This window comes from Rosa chinensis, chromosome 2 (assembly GCF_002994745.2).
Source record: "Rosa chinensis cultivar Old Blush chromosome 2, RchiOBHm-V2, whole genome shotgun sequence".
Classification (NCBI taxonomy): domain Eukaryota; kingdom Viridiplantae; phylum Streptophyta; class Magnoliopsida; order Rosales; family Rosaceae; genus Rosa; species Rosa chinensis.
Window position 1 is genome coordinate 85,354,683 of NC_037089.1, and position 18,675 is coordinate 85,373,357.

Consider the following 18,675-nt stretch of genomic DNA (forward strand, 5'->3'; position numbering starts at 1 on the left):
TCAACAAAGAGAAACATGATTAGTCATGCAACTTTTGACTCAACCAAACCGACGCAGCAACTTTCTCATGAAACAAGCATTCTAATTGCATTGGGTATTAGCATCGTCTCTCTGTCCTATCAAATATCACCACCAAGTTCATAATTAAATGAACTATAAATACTAAAAGACAAATGAGAATATAGCAGCTCCATACAAATCACGAACTATAAATACTTCCATCATAAATATGTAAGAACATAGCAGGTCCTGACTAAAAGAAGATATCATTGTAATTGAAAAGCTACGCAGCTGAGTGCTCTAGCTGTACAAAACTCAATTTGGACAGTAGGCTAAATTTGACTGAGTTGACTTAGCTAGTTACTTCAAACATAAATACTTGCCAGAAGGAATCTGCATTTTCATGAATAAGGATAGCAAAAATCTCAGAGCAATAGCAACAGTTCATGTAATTAGAGAAGAAAAATAAAAGAAAAGTGGGAAACAATCATTCAGTCTCAACTCCTCAACATACTGATTATAATAAAAAGGTGCCTGTTCCTTTTTATTGTAATAAAAATACGGTATATTAAGGCTAACGCTACTCACCTAACCATATACTAATCAAACATAATAGGAAAAGAAGAACACACTTGTGTTTCCAATAATTGAGTTTATAGTTGACCCAAAAGTTTCCAAGAATAGTTCAGAAAATGGAAAATGCATCTAAACATGACAAAATTCCAACATATGAACATGACTCCTAAACTACATCCATACCAAATCTCAAAATTTCGATTCTCTTTCCTTCCACTAAAATAAATTTTCTGCACAGAATAGTGGAAAACTGAGCAATTCTCAAAATCTACTATACATTTGATTTCCATCAAACACACAAAAACTTAAAAAATAAATCCCTCAAACAAAGTGAGAGAAGAAGTTCCTTAAACCAAAAAAGCCAAAGAATTTGAACTAGCTAATCAGCTGCAAAAACTTACACAAAAACCCAGAAAGCTGTGCCTACACATGACTACATACTAACACCACAAAACCAGAGATCCAACACAGGGATTACAAATCAACACAGCAAAAACGGCAGAGCAACCAAAATTGAACACCAACAAGGTACAAATTTCAAAAGTTTACCCTACTACCTAGCAAAGCTAATCAGATAAATCACACAAGCAGTACCCCTATTTGGTTCTACCCATTTGATCAATATATATGAGAAGCTAACCAGAGATTTCCCGAAAGCTAATATATATCATGGATTATGAATCATATATCACAAATATGTACAAGTAAACACCAAATCAAGCTGCTGAAAGTTACTAGACTGCAGATATTTGAGCAAACAGCTTCGATTACGAATCAAACTCAATCAAGCAAATTACAAATCAAACTCAAACATTCTTTGGTTAAATTTTACATATACTACGAAATCAAACTGCGCATCATTTAGCCCAACCTTCAGTATCACTATGAACAATCAAATTAGGAGACGAGCGATCAATTAAGAGAAGAAAGAGAGACCACCTTCACCAAATCTCAAATCAACTCTGGCCCAGCCTCTCAAATCAAAATAGAACGTATACCTGTTCTATCTCTTCAAATTCCCTTCAGGGCTCTCAATTTACATGAGAAAAGACTCAAACTTTGTTCAGCAGGACACACAGCCTGTTTTAACTAACAACAAAAACCCCATTTCTTCAAACTCCCATCAATCCCCTCAATTTACATGAGAAAAGAATCAATCTTTACTCTTCACAAACTCGAAAGTAAACCCCAAAACATAAAAGCAAGCAATATCAGCAACAAAAGAACAATTTAAGAACATAAATTGTTGAATGCCAATTTCAGAACCAGCTAACCAAGCTTGATTTCAGCAACTAACCAAGCTTGTTTCAGGCTATCTGCTTTGCTGCTTGAGGAAGAGAGCAACCAAGTTCAAGACTTCGAGGCTATTCGACTGAAAACCCAGAAAGTAGTCGAGATGTTCATGTGATACAGATCGATTGAAAAGTAAGAGCCGAGTTACCACCGTTAGTTCGTCACCATCGAGTGTAGAAACGGCCATCGACGCCTCAACGATCGAGGAGACACGCTGAGACGGAGAGGGTCTTTGCCGCACAGAGAGAACCCGTGGGCTGGAGGCTGAAGACGACTGGATGAGCAGTGGGGAGGCAGAGTCACGCAGAGAGAGAGAGAGAGAGAGAGTCGTGGTGGCAGAGTCATATGAACCAGTTACCGGCTAAATAGGTTAACTTGATTCGAATATCCACGACCATTGGATATATTGTGGATCTGACGGTCACAAATATTCATCAAACAAACAGTATGGGATACACCCCAGTACTGTAGAATTTTCCTCAATTTTCATTTCTCCTTACTAAGGTTGCTTTTTCTTGGTCTGAATAATTGATTTCTTTAACTTGAATATTAATTTGGGTCTTTTATACCCGGCCCAGTTTCAAGCTTCAAGATGGCTAGATGAAGTCTGTGATGAAGGTATAGCTTAATCAAGTATCGATAATACTATAATGTTCACAACACTATTTTTCCAATCCGAACTCTGTATAAACTTGCACCTCAATTTTTTGAAGATGAGTTTGCTAACAAGGTTCAGAATGATGACAAAGTCATGACACAACAGTATTAATTTGACCACATACGTGAAAAGGCAAAGAACTTGCCTAGCTATCTTGGTGGCATCAAATAGAGTTTCCTCCATCATCAGATCCCCTGGTATTGGCAAGGAAACGTGCTCGTGAGAAGAAGGCACTGCTTTCTAGTATCAACAATCATCCAACTCCCAGAAGCTCAGCTGCCCTAGCCTTCATAGATGACAGAGGTAAAACCTTTTACTGAGAATCATTCTGACCCTGTAGATGGCACGTTCGGCAAGGAAACGTGCTCGTTCGATTGTACCAACAAGGCACTGCTTGTTGACAGCAGTTGGGAAATCCAGGGAAGCAGAAACGTGTCTAGGGTTTGAGAGTGTCTTTTCCTTTCTATGATGTCTCTTGCAACACATGAAAGTGAGAGGATATCTGCTACTCGTTAGAGAGTCAAGAATCACAGCCGTGATTTCTGACAGGTTGAATTTTTCCAAGGCCGGTGTTGTTATGTACGTGCAGCTGTTTCAGGGTATAAAGCTTCATGTAGGGTAAATGGATGAATGCTTATTGGGTTATTACTTACTGTTTACTCGTCTAGTTACCACTTTCTTATAGGAAAAAGGAATGCAGCAGAATAGCACTAGAGAAACTGGAACTATTGGGGAAATTATTACATGTACTATTGGTATTGGCCACATCACACATAAAATTGGACCTGGCAGAGCGGCAGCTGTCAAATATACGACACTAAAATGAGGAGCCTAGGATAAAGGTGGCATTACCACCAAACAACGACTTTGTTCGACACGTGGCCACCACGTGTCTCACCCCTGAGCAGGTGTTAAACTTGGAACTTCCCGGCCATCTAGGATTCCGGCTGCATGTTAGCTTTATTTCCTTGTTCGATCTCCCTCAGCTTTCTGCTTTTCTGGTTTCTCTGCCGCTCTGGTTCTCTGTCCCTATCGATTTCAGGTGCATGTTCTCTCTCTATTTTCATATTTTTGTAGAGATAATGTGTAATTTGTACGTGGTTGGATTAGCAAAGTGATTAGTGAGACAATTAATGATGTTGTTGTGGCCTGGCTGTGTATTATTTTACAGGAACAATGGGTGCACCTAAGATAGCAGTATAGCATATGCTGCATATAAAGGTACCGGTCCAAGTATAATCAAGGAGATCTTCTATAGGATAACTATTGGGCTGGCGGCAGGATACGTACCTGTGGCAAATGCATCACTGGAACGAGCAGAGGAGGGGAAAAGAGTTTTATGATCTGCTCGATGCAGGTGAAATCAATATGGTCATTGGCGAAAATGCGTAGATCAGGCTTAGCTACGAGTCTAGTAACTCACTAATTCTACGTTCCTATGTGTGTTGATGGATAGTGGTAGAGGATAGACTCTGGTAGCTAGTTAAACTCCTTTATTTCGCATTTTCGCATGTATATATAGTTTACCATGCACTTTACCCCATTAGTGGGGTTAGCGTTAGTGCGTTACCTTTGTGTAAAAAGTGTTTCCTCTATCTAGCTTTGCATGATGTTAATTTTCCCTCTGCATGATGCGAGACTTGAGCAGGCCGGGGTGGGAACAATCACGTACTGTTATCATGCAGGCTAATTCAGCTAAGCCCCACTGACGCCCACTCTCCTCTAGCGAGGATAACTGCTCTCAGATTCATACTAACAAGAGAGGCTACCAACGCCCATACAAAGTCAGAGAGGCTAATTGGCTAACGACATATACACATATAGAAGTTAGATCGAGCAAGGCTAACGCGCGACGCCGCGATGCATATGAACAAGCTAGGGTAAAAGCTAGCCAAGCTAAAGATGTCCATGCATGTAATAAGTGAGGTAATAATGGCTAGCGTAAACTACCTAGCCAGGCTAGAGAGGCACACTCATACAAGTTAATAAGTGAGGTAATAATGGATTATGGATGTTTTAACTTCTAACCATGCAAACAATTCGACAAGTGAGGCTAAGTATATAAAAAGATTTGTGGAAATCAATACCAAAATAATTTTTGAACTTCTTTTTTCAAAATTATACTTATAAAAATACACTACCAAAATATTTTTTCAATACCAAAATAATTTATGAACTTCTTTTTTCAAAATTATACTTACAAAAATATACTCACTCAAATTATTTTATTGGTAGATCATGATTTTAAAATAATTTTAACAGATAGATCTCAAAACTTTGATCTGATATTTAAATCAAAAAAAATTTTGAATTTTTTTTAAGTTAAAAAATTGAATCAAGATAATAAAGTTGAAATATCAATTAAAAATTATATTTTATTAATTGTGGGATTATGACATATGAGATTTCAATAAACAAAAATATTGATAAGGTTGTGACGTGAAGCCGAGTGCTTTCGTGGCAAGCAAAATGTTAAACCATGGCAAAGCTTTATTTTTGGAATTTCTTTTGCTGAATCATAGCGTTGGTTCTTAAAATGTATTTCACTTGATGAATCTCTAGAATCTCATCCTGAAATTTGCAATAACTCTTTTGATTTTCTAATTCTAAAAATTCGTGAAAAAAAAGAGTCAATATTTTTTGCATGTTTGAAAATTTTGCTTGGATTTTTGAAAGGAGGTCGGTACGTGTTCTTATAGTTCAATTTTCGTTTAGTCAGATATTTAAATAGGATAAACAGAGGGGGCAAAAGATATGATTGAGTCGCACACTATTACACTATATATTAATTATTAACTTTGGTTTCAACTTTCATCATGGTTGATCAACGTTTAAATGCATTCCTAGATTAACAAGACTCCTAAACAATATTCAATTAATACGTAACTATTGACTCTAAATCTGTTAAAACAGCCTTGTGCAAAAAGTTGAGCGATCAAGACAGAGAGATAGCAGTCATACCACATCCTTCCCATATATAATTAAGAAGGTCATCATGCATGCATGGTTACGAATAACGGCTTCTACCCAGCTCGAGCATTAACAGTAGTCCATGTGATTTAGTGTTGCACAATCCAAATTCAATTTGTAATATCCATTTTGGAGAGTAATCGAATCTCGAAAGATAGCGACTGGTCAGTCAAAGTAGTTGCTCTTCCGGCTGGTTGAATTTGGAGTCCCTCCCAACACTTGAGAACCTGATCATAAACTATGCAAATAGATATCGAGCTACTTGAAACAGCTCCACGTTGCATCTGGTTACGCTCATGCCAACGTGTATATATGATTTTAAACAACACTAGTTCCTGCTCGATACCATAGGAAAATTGGGAGTGCCCTATTAGTTAAAAAGCTTCAAAATAATAAAATATGACATCGCAACCGGCTTGGCTTAGGTTTATTTGATGAGAACCCCAATAACAATACAAGTCTCCTATATATGACCCCTCTAGAAATAATAAGAATTAATTTGAAACCCATAGCCACCACATCACAGAATGGTCCAGAACGGACCTATCAAACACGTCCTTGATATCTAATGGCTCCCATTTTGTAGCAATTCGGTCACTATTGCTCAATTTCGAAGTAGTAGCTAGAACAAAAAACAAATAGTAATTCACATAACATTTGGTTGGCATGGTAGAGAGGACAGATGGCAATATCGTAGAGAGATCGAATACACAGAAGAGAAAGCACCGGACCGTCTTCCTAACCCGGCCATATAAACCTAACCATATATAAAAGCCCCTCACACTCTTCGGACCCAATCCCCTCACACCGCCTCCGCCGAACTCTTCCATCGAAGCTCACCGAGCGTTTCAAGGTATACAACCGAAGCTTTCATCCATTCGATCGTCAGTTATACATATTATCATCATCTTCTAGGATTATAATCCAAAGCGTGCTCTTCGATCTGTTTTTCTTGAATTCTGTTTTGTTATCAGTAATTACTTTTTGATTTGTATATCTAGGTTCAGACTGTATTGAAGAGTGAACATGATGGCCACCACACCCAAAAACCTCGAGGAACTGAAGCAATCAACAGATCTCAAGCTTAAGAAGGCTTGCCTGAGAAATGTGTTTGAAAGCGTTGTTTGTAGAATGTCCGACCTAGGCATCGACAGTGGATCGTTGGATCCCAAACTCATCGAAATTGTGGACGGGAGAGCCTATCTGCCCGAGGACGTGGTTGAAGCAGGAGGCGCACTGCCACTCTACCTTCCCGCGCTGAAGAACCTTGTGATCGATGTGCACGCCCGAGACCATGAACTGATGAGTCCAAGGGAGCGGTTGCAGTACGATGATTTTAAGCTCTACTTGGGTAGACTCATCACTGTGTATGTGCCACTCAGCTCTCTTCTCTAACTTCTTTTTATTAGATTTATGATGGCCTATGGTTTTTGCTTTTATTATTGTTTTTCTCAGTTCCTTTTTGAGTCTTTTGACAGATGTTTTTTCCTGTTTCGATCTCTTTGTAATGAAGTAGAAATTGTACATGACAGATATATACAGATAAGACCAAGCTTGGACTAAAAGTGGCAACGTATATGTTCATATAAGAATTTATCCTATATAATTTTCGCTATGTTGGTTTTCTTTTGAAGTGTTTCTGCTTTTATCTTGTCTGATGCATGGATTCCTTAAATTAATGTACATGATGGATTCATGTAGATGTAGATTGAGGTTTTTTCCTCAATTTGTAGCAAATCTTTAGAGTTCTTGATGACAAGGGTTAGTAGTTTAAGTAAGAAGGAAGAGGTGATTTGGGATTTGCATATGTTGCTGTAAGATAACCCTTGCTTTCTTGAAGCTTCTTCTACATTGTGTTGACCAGAAATGGCACAAATGATTATTTAACGTGCGGCTTTCTTGAATATGAATATCAGGGCCGGTCCTGAAAATTAAGAGGCCTAGTGCGAAAATTTAAATGATGCCTTATTAATCACGATCTCAATTAGAAGAACTAAGAAAAAATGATTGGTATAAATAGAAGAAGAAAATAGTGGACACCTAAAAACATCAACAAGGAAAAATAGAGAAAAAAAGAGAGTCAAGAAACATAACAGAAGATCGAAGAAGAAAGTTGAGAGGCCTTAGGAATGAAAAGAAAAAAAATATGTATTAAAAGAAGAGAGAAGATCACAAAGTAGGCAAAGAAAAATTAAACAGAGCTAAGCACCCATGGGTTTTGAACCCAAGACCAATCAAGCCTAACAACTTAAGGTAAAGTGGCCAACTGAACTGAACAATAATTCAATAACTCTCAACATTCTTGACCTATATATTTATCTAAAGCCATTACAAAATTGAATTCAGAGGCCTTCGAAAACCGAAGGCCTTGTGCGGCTGCTCCATTTGAACACCCTCAGGGCCGCCCCTGATGAATATGCTATTAGCATATCGGCCCAAATGAGTAATTTACATCTAGGTAAGGTCTTAATATATAAACCCATGCTTGCCAGATTAGTTCAATTCTTGATGAAAACGTATCACAGTGACTTGTAGTGACAGCTCCCAAGTATTGGTATAGTGGGTTTGAGTGTATAAAACTATTATCTCAATTACTTTGATTATATGCAGTTTCTAATGGTAAATAGGTACATTTTTGGTTTTCATTGTCAGGCTGTTTCTCGTGTACTTATCTTGAAACTTGAAAGTGTGTGTTGATTAGTTGTAGAGAACCATGTATAGTAGCAGCACTATGTACGTATTAGTTCTCTGCATTTTCCCATTCTGGAAATATAATCTCTTCCATTTTGTCTTCGTTTTGGTTGCACATTCAGGAGACATCTGGAAATGATATGTGTACATCCACATTTTCATACAGCAGCAGAAGAACTATAGTTTATACCAAGAGCGCGCATGAGGTTATTCGCCATTCCTGAAAATCCGAATCACAAGCCCAAACATCCAAATGAAAATAGGAAGCGCCACTTCCCAAAAGTGATCGACGACCATCAAGTTAATCCATCTCAAGCAGCAACAGATCCAAATTTAATGAAATGGGAGAAAGCTTATGATGTGATGGTGAAGGAGACAAGGCAAGTGAACATTAAGCAATCCATTTCAGGACTTGCCACTGAGTTTCATCAAATTCACAAAGATGGAATGATGCGCAAAACAAAAACAGCTGAAGGATATCAAGATAAGGATGCTGCTGATGAGGTGCATTACTTTTGCAATACAATGAAGCACATTTGGAAAAAGTTTCCCCAGGGTTTAGTAAGTTACTAACTAAAGCTAAATTTTCTAAACATATATGTTGAAAACATTTGATAATTTTGTTTTTGTTTGTTTAAAAAGAAAACTTATGATAAAGCTAAACATAACCTTGAAGCTACACTTGCCGCATTGCATCGCATGTCGCCAACAATTCCGACATAAATGTTTTGATTTTTCTGGCGCTATGATGGATACGCTTCAGGAATCATTTCTCTTAACTTTTTCAAGGACAGCAGGTAGTAATAAAGTCTCTTCCCTTTCCTTGCATTTAATTTGAACTTCATAAATAATGGTGTACATATAGTCTCTACTGTTAAATGAACAGTATAATGATTCTGTTAAGTTTCACAGGATTTCTTTTGAGGAGGGCGACCTTGTGTTTGGGGAGACTAGTGAAGAAGACTAATGGTTATCAGTTTCAATAGAAGCTAAATGTTTGAATCATACGTAACTGTTATGATTCAGTTCATCTGTTATGACTTTCTCCTTCCGTTTATATTCCTGTTCCACTCTAAAAGTGTTGGTATTAATCGGAATGTGTTTCCTTAATCTGTTTGCCTGCCCAGTATATCAGACTACAGGCTTAGAGACAACTAGATTTATGTATCCGTATGGATTTTATATTGCAAGACTTTTATTTGGAGACTTTTATTTTTTATAATTTTGTATGACTAATTGGCATTGGTATTGTTCTATATTTTGTTTGCTAAAAATATCATTAGAGTTACTCAGAAGTTGAACCTAGATTTCTCCAATTTCTAGGAAGTAACAGACATTGAAACTATTTGAAGTTACCCACAATTCCCTGAGAAGTTGAGGCCACCTTCGGTCGAAACAAAGGGCAAGAGATCAACCTCTTGGCCCAGCAATAGAAGCTAATGAGTAGTAAAACAACACCCCATTGAGTCATTTGCAAACGGGAAATTTTGCAATACATTTAGGCTGCCCAACTTCTGCAACAATTGAATCGAGAATAGGATACTAAAAAAAAACTAATAGAAGAATCAAGCAGAATTTAGCCCCAAAAGAAAAACAATCAATCAAGCAAAAAAAATCTGATTGAAATTTACCTAAGCATATCTATTATGTTTAAGTTTAACGTGTTGAGTGTTAAGGAAACGATAGAAATATTAAAGGATTGGTCTGATGAACCGATATTTGAGAGTTTAGATAAAGAAAACAATACCTTGTAACTTATGTAAGCCAATTTGAATCGTAACAATCCGGTTAGTAGAGGATCTGAAACAGAAGGCAGACAGAAGATGCATATATTGGAAGAAAGGGTTTAGATACGATACACGTATTTATATGAACCATTGATCTGATTCAAGAGTAATGAATACCAATCGATTACATATTATACATGTATTTATATGAACCAATCAGGCACGTTACCTCTATTAGATATCTGGTTGCTGTGTCCGTCTCCATATCAATTCTCTTCAGCAGATTGGTTGAAGAAGAAGAGGAAAGAAGAAGAAGAAGAAGCCTCTTAAGTTTTTTGGTTGTGTTGGAGGCTTTAGCTGTTTTATGAAGCAGATAGGTAGATCTATGCGTTTTACAATGAGTCACTGACCAATTAACCCGCAATAGAAGTAGGAAAGTTAATAAATTACATTGATTTTTTCATTAATCAATTTCTATAAGATCTGAGGCATATGAGTCATGTTATGTACGTGGCCCTTATCAAAATCATGCATGATGCATGTGGACCACTGGGAAAACATGTGGTTTTGGAGCAGCTGCCGACTTTGAAAATCAATTTTCTCTGCCTTTCCAAAAACAAAGAAATAGAAGCACCGAATATTGAGAGCATCTTCTTCTTTACTTTTTTTGAAGGCCAATACTAAAGTCCGACTAAGGCTTAGTTTGGAATTGTTGTGCTGTGAGAGGAAGCACTTCCGAACTTGCTGTGAGAAGAAGCAGCTGAGGTGTTTGGTAAACTGTTTTTAAAAGTGCTGTGAGAACGAAAATCAATTTGTAGGTGTTTGGTAAGTTGCAAGACAAAAGTGCTTTGGCTGGGTATAATTACCAAAATAGGCATACATGCTAAGATATGCTACTAAAATACATAATTTTGTTTTTTTGATTATGTAACCATACCAAATAAAAAAATTTCTCATGTATTATTCTTGTACCCTTGGTTGGACCAAATAAAAGATTTACTTTAAACTCTTCAATATGCATATTATGTTTTACTATTACACAAAATAAGGATAGCATCCCTGAACTTCCGAACTTCAGAAACTCTAAGCTTCTTCTGACATAGTCTCTCCTCATTTTTGTTCTGCCGGAAATTCAACTGATATAAGCTGTTGGTCAAAAGATCACCGCACAAAACTTACCCAGTGGATTCTTTCTTTTGAATTACTGGATCTGCAAGTCATGATGGTCACCATGACAACTCGTACAAATATTTGAAAATAAAATCATCCTAGAAGTAAATACTAATCAAACGTTCTGATTGGGAAGCTAATGTGCAATAGCTTCTGAACAAAACCAAAGTCAAAAACAACAAAACTTGATTATTTGTTGTTTAACTTTTCGGCACCAAGTTTTTGTTAAGATCAGCATTCAATATTGAGATAATACTGTGATTCAAAACGTTCTGAATAACAATATTGTAATTGTCAATTACAAATCTACAATCATAAATCTGCTTCCATGAAAAGCCAACAATCTTTAGCAACGGTTGCAACATACTCTCCACATAAAGATTTTCACTTTATTTGGATGCTTTAATGAGTTTAATCCCCACAATGCTTTCCAGACCCCCCTTTGGGAAATCACCAATTTGTTTCCACCTCCACCTAAACAATTTCATATCAGATACAATTTCAATTTCCATCCAAATACCAAGACAGATGCAATTCAATTCCCATCAAAACTGGCAAAACTAATGCCAAATTTCAAAACAGATGCAATATAAATATACAATACAATTCAATTTCAATCAGTAACTAACGTCCAAAACAACTTGATCAATTCCATAACTCAGAAATCGAACCGGAAAGCAACCAAGAATTTCTGCTTTGCTGCTTAAGGAAGAGAGCAACCAAGAGTTCGAGGCTATTCGAACACTTGAGAGATTGATCGAAAACCCAGAAAGTAAAAACCCAGACAGATCGATCAACTATTCGACTGCAGTCCATCACCGAGTTACCGTCGATGAGAGCGAGGGCCGTCGAAGCCTCGACGGTCGAAGAGAGAGACTGAGAGGGAAAAAATGTCAGCGCCCTCTCTCGATTTCTTCCGATGAGTATGAATCATGCTCAAATATTTGACAGCAAAGGGAGGAGGAGGATGAGGAGAGTGCGATGGTTTTGCCTCGCACAAAATACAGATGAAGAAAAATGACTGGGTTCAGTGTAAATTTTAGAAAATGATGAGGACAAAATCGGGAATTTGATAAATTTCATTAAAGAAGCACTGTTCACTCCGTGTTTTCCAGAGAATCAGCTTTCAAAAGCTAGCACTTGGTTGCTTCTCACTTTCAGCTTCTGGGAAAATCTATTTGGACCAAAAGCAGCTTCTAGAGAGTTTACCAAACACCATATCTTAAGTCCAAAAGCAGAAACAGCCCCAAAAGCAGCTCCAAAAGCAATGCCAAACTAAGCCTAACTCATCGAAAGAAAAAAAGTAATAAAGCAGGAAAAATCCATGTAGTACTTGAACCAAACTAGTTTGATGATGAGGGTTCTCTTGTACATAGTTAACTATGAGGATTACATTTCAATTTAGTGGTTATGATATTTAGGGCTTCTGACTTGGATCCTCAAGTTGGGCTCCATTATATTCAGGGATTTTGGATCATATATGTGAGCCCCGGAAAAATTTATCGAGCTTAAGTGAAATAGTTCGATAATTTACCTATCGATTTCGATAAAAGTTAAAGTACTCGAGAATATTTTCAGAAAATTTTGTGAAGTGAAATCCTCAATTTAGAAGTTGGATAATGAAGTACACGTCACGACGAGTTCGTGGAAATTTTCGGAGAATTTTTCGGTGACCCGAACTATTTATAGAGAGTTTTCGAAGTTGTGGAATTTTATAAACTAATTAGAGAATTGAAAAATAAGAAAACAAGTGGAGAGATCCTAGCCCTCCACCGTCTCCACCGCTTAATCTGAGCCCTTGATTTCATTTTAAAGAAAGGAGGAACAGGTAATTTAGTCCAAAACAGTCGAGAGAGAGAGAGAGCTGAGCTCTCTGACCCGAAGCTGCAGCGGGACCCGAGGGAGAAATCCGGCCCGAACGCCATCCTCCGGCCACGACGCAGCGCCGGAACACCGGAAGGAGCTTCGTCTCCACGTCGTCTACCTCCCTACACCCTTAGATCATCCATGCAACAACGGTGAGCGGAGCAGCAACAACAGGAAGCCCCGAGCCTTCTCCGGCCATCTCTGCAACTTCCGGCGACCGATTAAGCCGCATTTGGTATGGAAATACCTCCTCACGCCATTCTCTATATGTTAGACTAATTGATTTCTAGAATTGATGGAGTTTGGTTGATTTCGTTTCTGGGTTCATCTCGGTCCTGCCGTGTTCTTCAGCGCCGGTGAATTCTCTGGTATTTCTGGTTTGGGTTCCGGCTTCGAGTGCAGCTCTAGGCGAGATATTGTGAAGCTTTCTAGGATATTAACACCAAGATCATCAGTTCATCAATAGTCCAGTGCAGCAAGGAATTTCTACAAACCGATTTGATTTTCGAAGGTAGATACCACCCCTGAATCAAGTAATTCTCTTTTGGGAATGATTGGGAGTTAGATACTATGATAGTTGGTTGAGATCATAACCTGATATTGTGATCTTGAATCGGAAATTTGGTTGAATTGTGTAGTTTTGGTGGTCTGACGATATGTTTGAACTAGAAGGACATGTTGGATGAGTTGGGGTGTTTTGATTTGCATGAATTATGATTATCATGTTTGATGCCTTGTTAGTGTTACTAAGGCAGGTTCTTTGAAATGTTTGTGGAATAATTAAACATGATCGAGTTATGAAGCATGGGTATCCTTAGTAAATTTGGGTACACCATGAATGAAAATCTACAAGTATGGGTGTCCACAGTAATTCTATCAGAATTGTTATCCAACGAAATTTGAATTAGAAATAAAATTGAATGTTGAAGTGATAACAATTAGAGAGAAAAGAAATTATATATATACATTGGGTGGCCTTAGTAATCGGGTGCACTCAATATATGTTTGGTCGATAACGTAACTTCAAGTCAATGTTCGATAATTTAGGTAATTATCGAGTCTACCTCGATTGGTCAAACATGGTCAAATGGTCAACCCTTGGTCAACTCCTGGTCAAACCAGGAAAAGTTGGTTTGGACGATATATTAATCGTCGAGATTTCATATAATTGTTCAATAGATAATTAACTATTGAAATGTCGGAATCTAGGACTCCAGTTACCCGAGGAACAGAAGGTTCGTAACTCTCGGAGTACGTGAGAGAAAGCATCTGAATCCAGGTAGGGATTCAGGACTCTCCTCGGTTAGTTGTTTTCTTATATATTGTTATTAAAGCGATGCATGTTAAGTGGTACGGTTTGGTTAAGTTCAAATGCAATGCATACTAACCAATCCGTGAGAAAATGTGTGATGACTTGAGAGCGAAGGGTGGCTCTAACTTCCTTGGGTTCGATCCCCAAAACCTCCGGAGGGTTAGTTACGCTGGTCGTCCGGGTTTTCCTATCGTAATGACGGGCTCGGTACGTGTGCGTAGCTAGGTAGCGGATGCTCTCGCTACGCTTACCTGGTGATGAAGTAAATTGAGGTAAGGTCGTGTAGTGGGTCTATGGGACCGGCCATCTGGTAAGATTCAGTGCGCGTATTCAATTTTGTATCATGCATCGATTTTCGAGTTAAAAAGCATTCTTATAAAGTTTGTCGTTCTTTTAAATATTTGGTTTAAGTATGTTTCATACTGGAGCGCTCCCAATACTGGTCTATTAATTTTCAAACCTAGTCGAGTTAAAGTTCCTGTTGAGCAGCGAGGACGAAAGTTCACCCCTACAACAGTGTGGATGCAGGTACTGTGCACTGGTGACCGGACAGTAGCGGATGGAGCTGGGTGTGCGGAACAAGTTCGGTAAATCTTTGTTTGGTTTCCAATCTGAATTATACTTCGCAATCTTCGTGTTCAAGACTTGTTGAAATCTAGTCTCGTGTTAAAATGAGTTGAATTCTTTTCATAGGGATTTGTACCCCATGCTAGCTTTTATCCAAGTTCTGGACGGATGAGATAGGTTTTAACAAATTCAAGTTTTTCACCTCAAAAGTATTTGTAGCTTCCGCTGTGTTTCTACAAAAAGTTTTTCAAATAAAATGCCTAGCGATCTTTAGAATGTAAATCAAGCGTTCGGTTTATGTTTTAGAGACTCGCGGCACTGTGACGTGCTTAAGCTGGTGAGGTGCAGTTTGGGGCGTTACAATATCGATTCAAATTTGAAGTGAGAATAAAAACGCAAATCACAACGGTATTCTAAATTACACCATGGTATGCAGCCCTTAGATTTGTAACAAGAACCAGGTTCCCCCTTCTTGCTGGCACGAGGAATGTTGGTGTTGGAAGTGTCCCTCTGGAACTTTTGGTTGGCCAAGGGGTCTTTGTTTATGAAATTAATGAATAGAAATGTGGTGAATTTGGTGAGGGTGTCAATTTTGAAACTTGAGAGAGGTCTAGGAGCAGACTTTATTATTTAAGAAGCAGATGTGAGTAATGGAGGTGGATAAATTGAGTGGCGATTTTGATTAAAAAAAATAGAACGTGGATAAATTGCCTAGTACCATTTGGTCTAGGTTAAACTGTGAAACTTAGAAAATATCTAAAAAAAGGTTACACTATGAAACTTAGAAAGTATTTAGTTAAACACAATAACCTAGATAGTCGTTGAGAAGTTTTATTTGAGAGATTGTTCTTAAGGAAAAAGAAGTAACCTAGATTGGATACAGAGGTATACTGACTCCATGTACAAGTAGACTGGTCTACCATTGTACCGAGCTATTTTACCTCTGTATTGAACTAGTCTACTTGATGTATCGATACACTAATGTACCGTCCTTTTTTTTTTTTTAGTGAAGAAATTTTCTTCATGGAAGTTGTAGAGGAAATTAAACGGAGTCTGTGAATATGTGACATTCTAAATCGGAGTTGTAACAAAGAAGTTATAAAAGACTTAAGTAAGTGATATTAACTTGGTAATTTTGGGAACTCGTGCTGAAAAGCAGCTCCAAACCTTAAAAATTTCTTTTCCAAAGCTAGAACTTTGTGGCGTCGCCGTCTTCTTGTCTGGCCACCTCCGACCATGAAATTTGTCCCATTCCCTTCTCTTCGAACCATCTTTCCAACCATATATATCTTGCACCATATTATTCACCATACGTAACGTATCGAAGAAAAGAAGCTTCAACCCTTTTCCAGCATCAATTTCAAATTTCCGCCAACTCTGGCCAAATTGGAAAGGGAGATCGATTGAGCTTTGTTCGTCTTGCAATTCTCTATAAACCTTCCAAGTATCACATGTCAATTCAATCTAAAGACGACGAACTTTAGATCTGGCCACAGGAATTTAGTGGCAGTGCGAGAGGGGGAGAGAGAGTTTATTGCCAGTGCGTAACTTTTGATTTTTCGGAGCCTAAAATGGACATTTTGCTCTTAAATGGAGTGAGTGAGAATTCTAATTTGTTGGTAGGGTAGTGAGTGATTTTTGGGTAAAATGTAGGCATTAGGTCAAGGCCTCTTTGAACAGAACTATTGTTCTTATAGTTCAATATATATATATATATATATATATATATATATATATTTATGTGTAAATAGTGGATAGAGAGAGAGAGAGAACGCGCTTGCACGCGCCTGAGAGAGAATAATTAGAGTTTTCCCCTGTCCGACGGCATGCCCTTACGCCGTCGTCGGACAGGCCATAGTCACCGCCGAGTGAGTTTGATGTGTGGCCGGATCCCTCAATCAACGTTGTCGTTCCGATTGGGGTGATTATGGTGGTTTCCTGTGAGATGAGGGAGAAGAAGGCCACGATTCTTGGCCGGCATGGGTTTGCTTTGCAATGGCCTAATCGACCGATCAAGTCAGCGATCTGGTGGCAGCCAGGTGGTGCGGCGTCTGGCGTGGCGTGGGCGGGGGCTAATCGGAGCTACCCGATCTGGATCGGATCTTCTGATCTCGATCTGGTTGGGCGACGAAGGTGGTTTCTCCATGATGCGACGGAGATGGCGTTGCTGCTAGGCTGTGATCACATGTTCCCTAGGTGCGTCAGAGATACCGGGTCGTCGACGATGTTTTGGCGAAGGCAGAGGGGCGGCGCTGTGCGGGTTCCGGCGACAGTGGCTGTGGTGAAGTTGGGCCCAACCTGGCTAGTAGTTTGTGGGCTCTTTTTTCCGCAGATTGTGGCTTGGGCTTGGGCCCCCTTGGGCCTGGCTTGGGCTTGCTATGTTTTTTCTGATTTTACTTTTATTTACTGCAGTTTTTTATTTTGGTCGCGTCTTTGGCGGGAAATAAGTGTCTACACTTGTTGTGTAGGACTACTAGGGCCTTGTGCCAGTGTATGCACTCAATGTGCCGTAGTTGCTCTAGGTTGGCAGCGAGTTATTGGCGTTGTCAAATGGTCGCTACCGCTTAGTGGCAAGATGAAACTAAGTGTCGTCGGATTTATCATCTGGCGGCAACATAGTAGGAAAGCTGTGCTAAAGCTGGCAATTATGCTACGTTGTAATCGTGTTACATATCGAGTTATCTTTCCGTTATGTCACTGCTATTTCAAAGCAAATGGAGCAGCCAGTAGTGCGCTCTTTGCTAGTTGGTGCTTGTTCGAATACAAGTATTGTGTAGAGATTCCTGATATTATTTCGGGACATACTCTAGTTGCTTATTGTAATCAGGGGTTAGGCTCAATGTCCCCCCCTTGTATTCAACAGTTTCATTAATCAAGGCTTGAGGGCAGCTGCACTAGCCCTTCTTTCAAAAAAAAAAAATAGTTCAATTGTTATAAAGTAGGGAGAAGATAGAGAGAGAATAGTAGGGAGGAAGTAGAAGTATATCATTCAGTCTCATTAGCCTCATTTATATAGAGGTAGGGTTTACATCAAAGTACAACTAATGAGTATTTACGTGGACAGCCATATAGATAATAATATTTACAACACTCCCCCTTGGATGTCCACCAATGAATGATGATATTGGACGCGCTTATTGTTGCCTCGTTAAAAACCTTGTCAGGTAACAAAAACCCAGTGGGACAAAAATAACCCTGGTCGAAGGACAAAAAGAGCACAACGCGCATATGTCCTAGGTAGCATGCTTCTGGATGCTCCCCCTGATGAGAATCTCCCCCTGAATGTTGCAAGCCTTAATTATGTGTGCGATAAGCTACATGTACTATGTATAGTGGTTTGATGTGTCTATCACTGATGTGAGACCACGTGTGCTTTGCATATAGGGGCTCATCACAAATTTTCATACCTGAAAAGGTTAAGCAATACCAACAAAGCTAGATGATTGTCAATAAGCCTTACCTCATATGATAAGGTTAGAAATAATCTCATATGCTCAAATTCATACACAAAGTAATAGCTAAACAATATAAAGAAATTGACACATTTAACTTTGTATAGTTTAAAACATTGAAAAAATCATCATGGCATACCTAGCCATACACATCAATATCTTTGTGTATTGATATGTCTCATATAAGCTTCTTCAAGAGCTTTAAGTTATTCATAACTTTGCGAAAGTTAGAATATGTTGCAACATTATAATCATAATTCGAATTTGATAGTAGTCTCGTCATAGTACTCATTAAGGCAATTTAGATCTCGTTGACTAGAACGAAATGTGTACATATGAGCTAGCTTTAGACTCTTTGATTCCATGAGTGAGCTTCAGGCTCTTTCAACCTTT

General features: G+C 38.5%; 2 long non-coding RNA genes and 1 other non-coding gene across 5 annotated transcripts; 2 read left to right on the top strand and 1 right to left on the bottom strand.

The window, feature by feature from the left end:
* The first annotated feature begins 6,060 nt into the window (after nt 1-6,060).
* Nucleotides 6,061-10,111, top strand: LOC121051629. 3 transcript variants are annotated; one of them, XR_005806276.1, is made up of 4 exons: nt 6,061-6,350; nt 6,499-6,864; nt 8,311-8,996; nt 9,101-10,111. It is a non-coding gene; the product is annotated as an uncharacterized LOC121051629 (transcript). The 3 variants fall into 3 exon arrangements; XR_005806275.1 differs by having other exon boundaries at nt 8,311-8,985; XR_005806277.1 differs by lacking the exon at nt 9,101-10,111 and having other exon boundaries at nt 8,311-8,749; nt 8,865-8,993.
* LOC121051630 lies at nt 7,628-10,259 on the bottom strand. The gene is made up of 2 exons (XR_005806279.1): nt 10,145-10,259; nt 7,628-9,988 (listed from the first exon to the last, which is right to left on the bottom strand). It is a non-coding gene; the product is annotated as an uncharacterized LOC121051630 (long non-coding RNA).
* Nucleotides 10,260-12,939: 2,680 nt separating this feature from the next.
* LOC112190058 lies at nt 12,940-13,862 on the top strand. The gene is made up of 2 exons (XR_002932218.2): nt 12,940-13,186; nt 13,303-13,862. It is a non-coding gene; the product is annotated as an uncharacterized LOC112190058 (long non-coding RNA).
* The last annotated feature ends 4,813 nt before the right edge of the window (nt 13,863-18,675 follow it).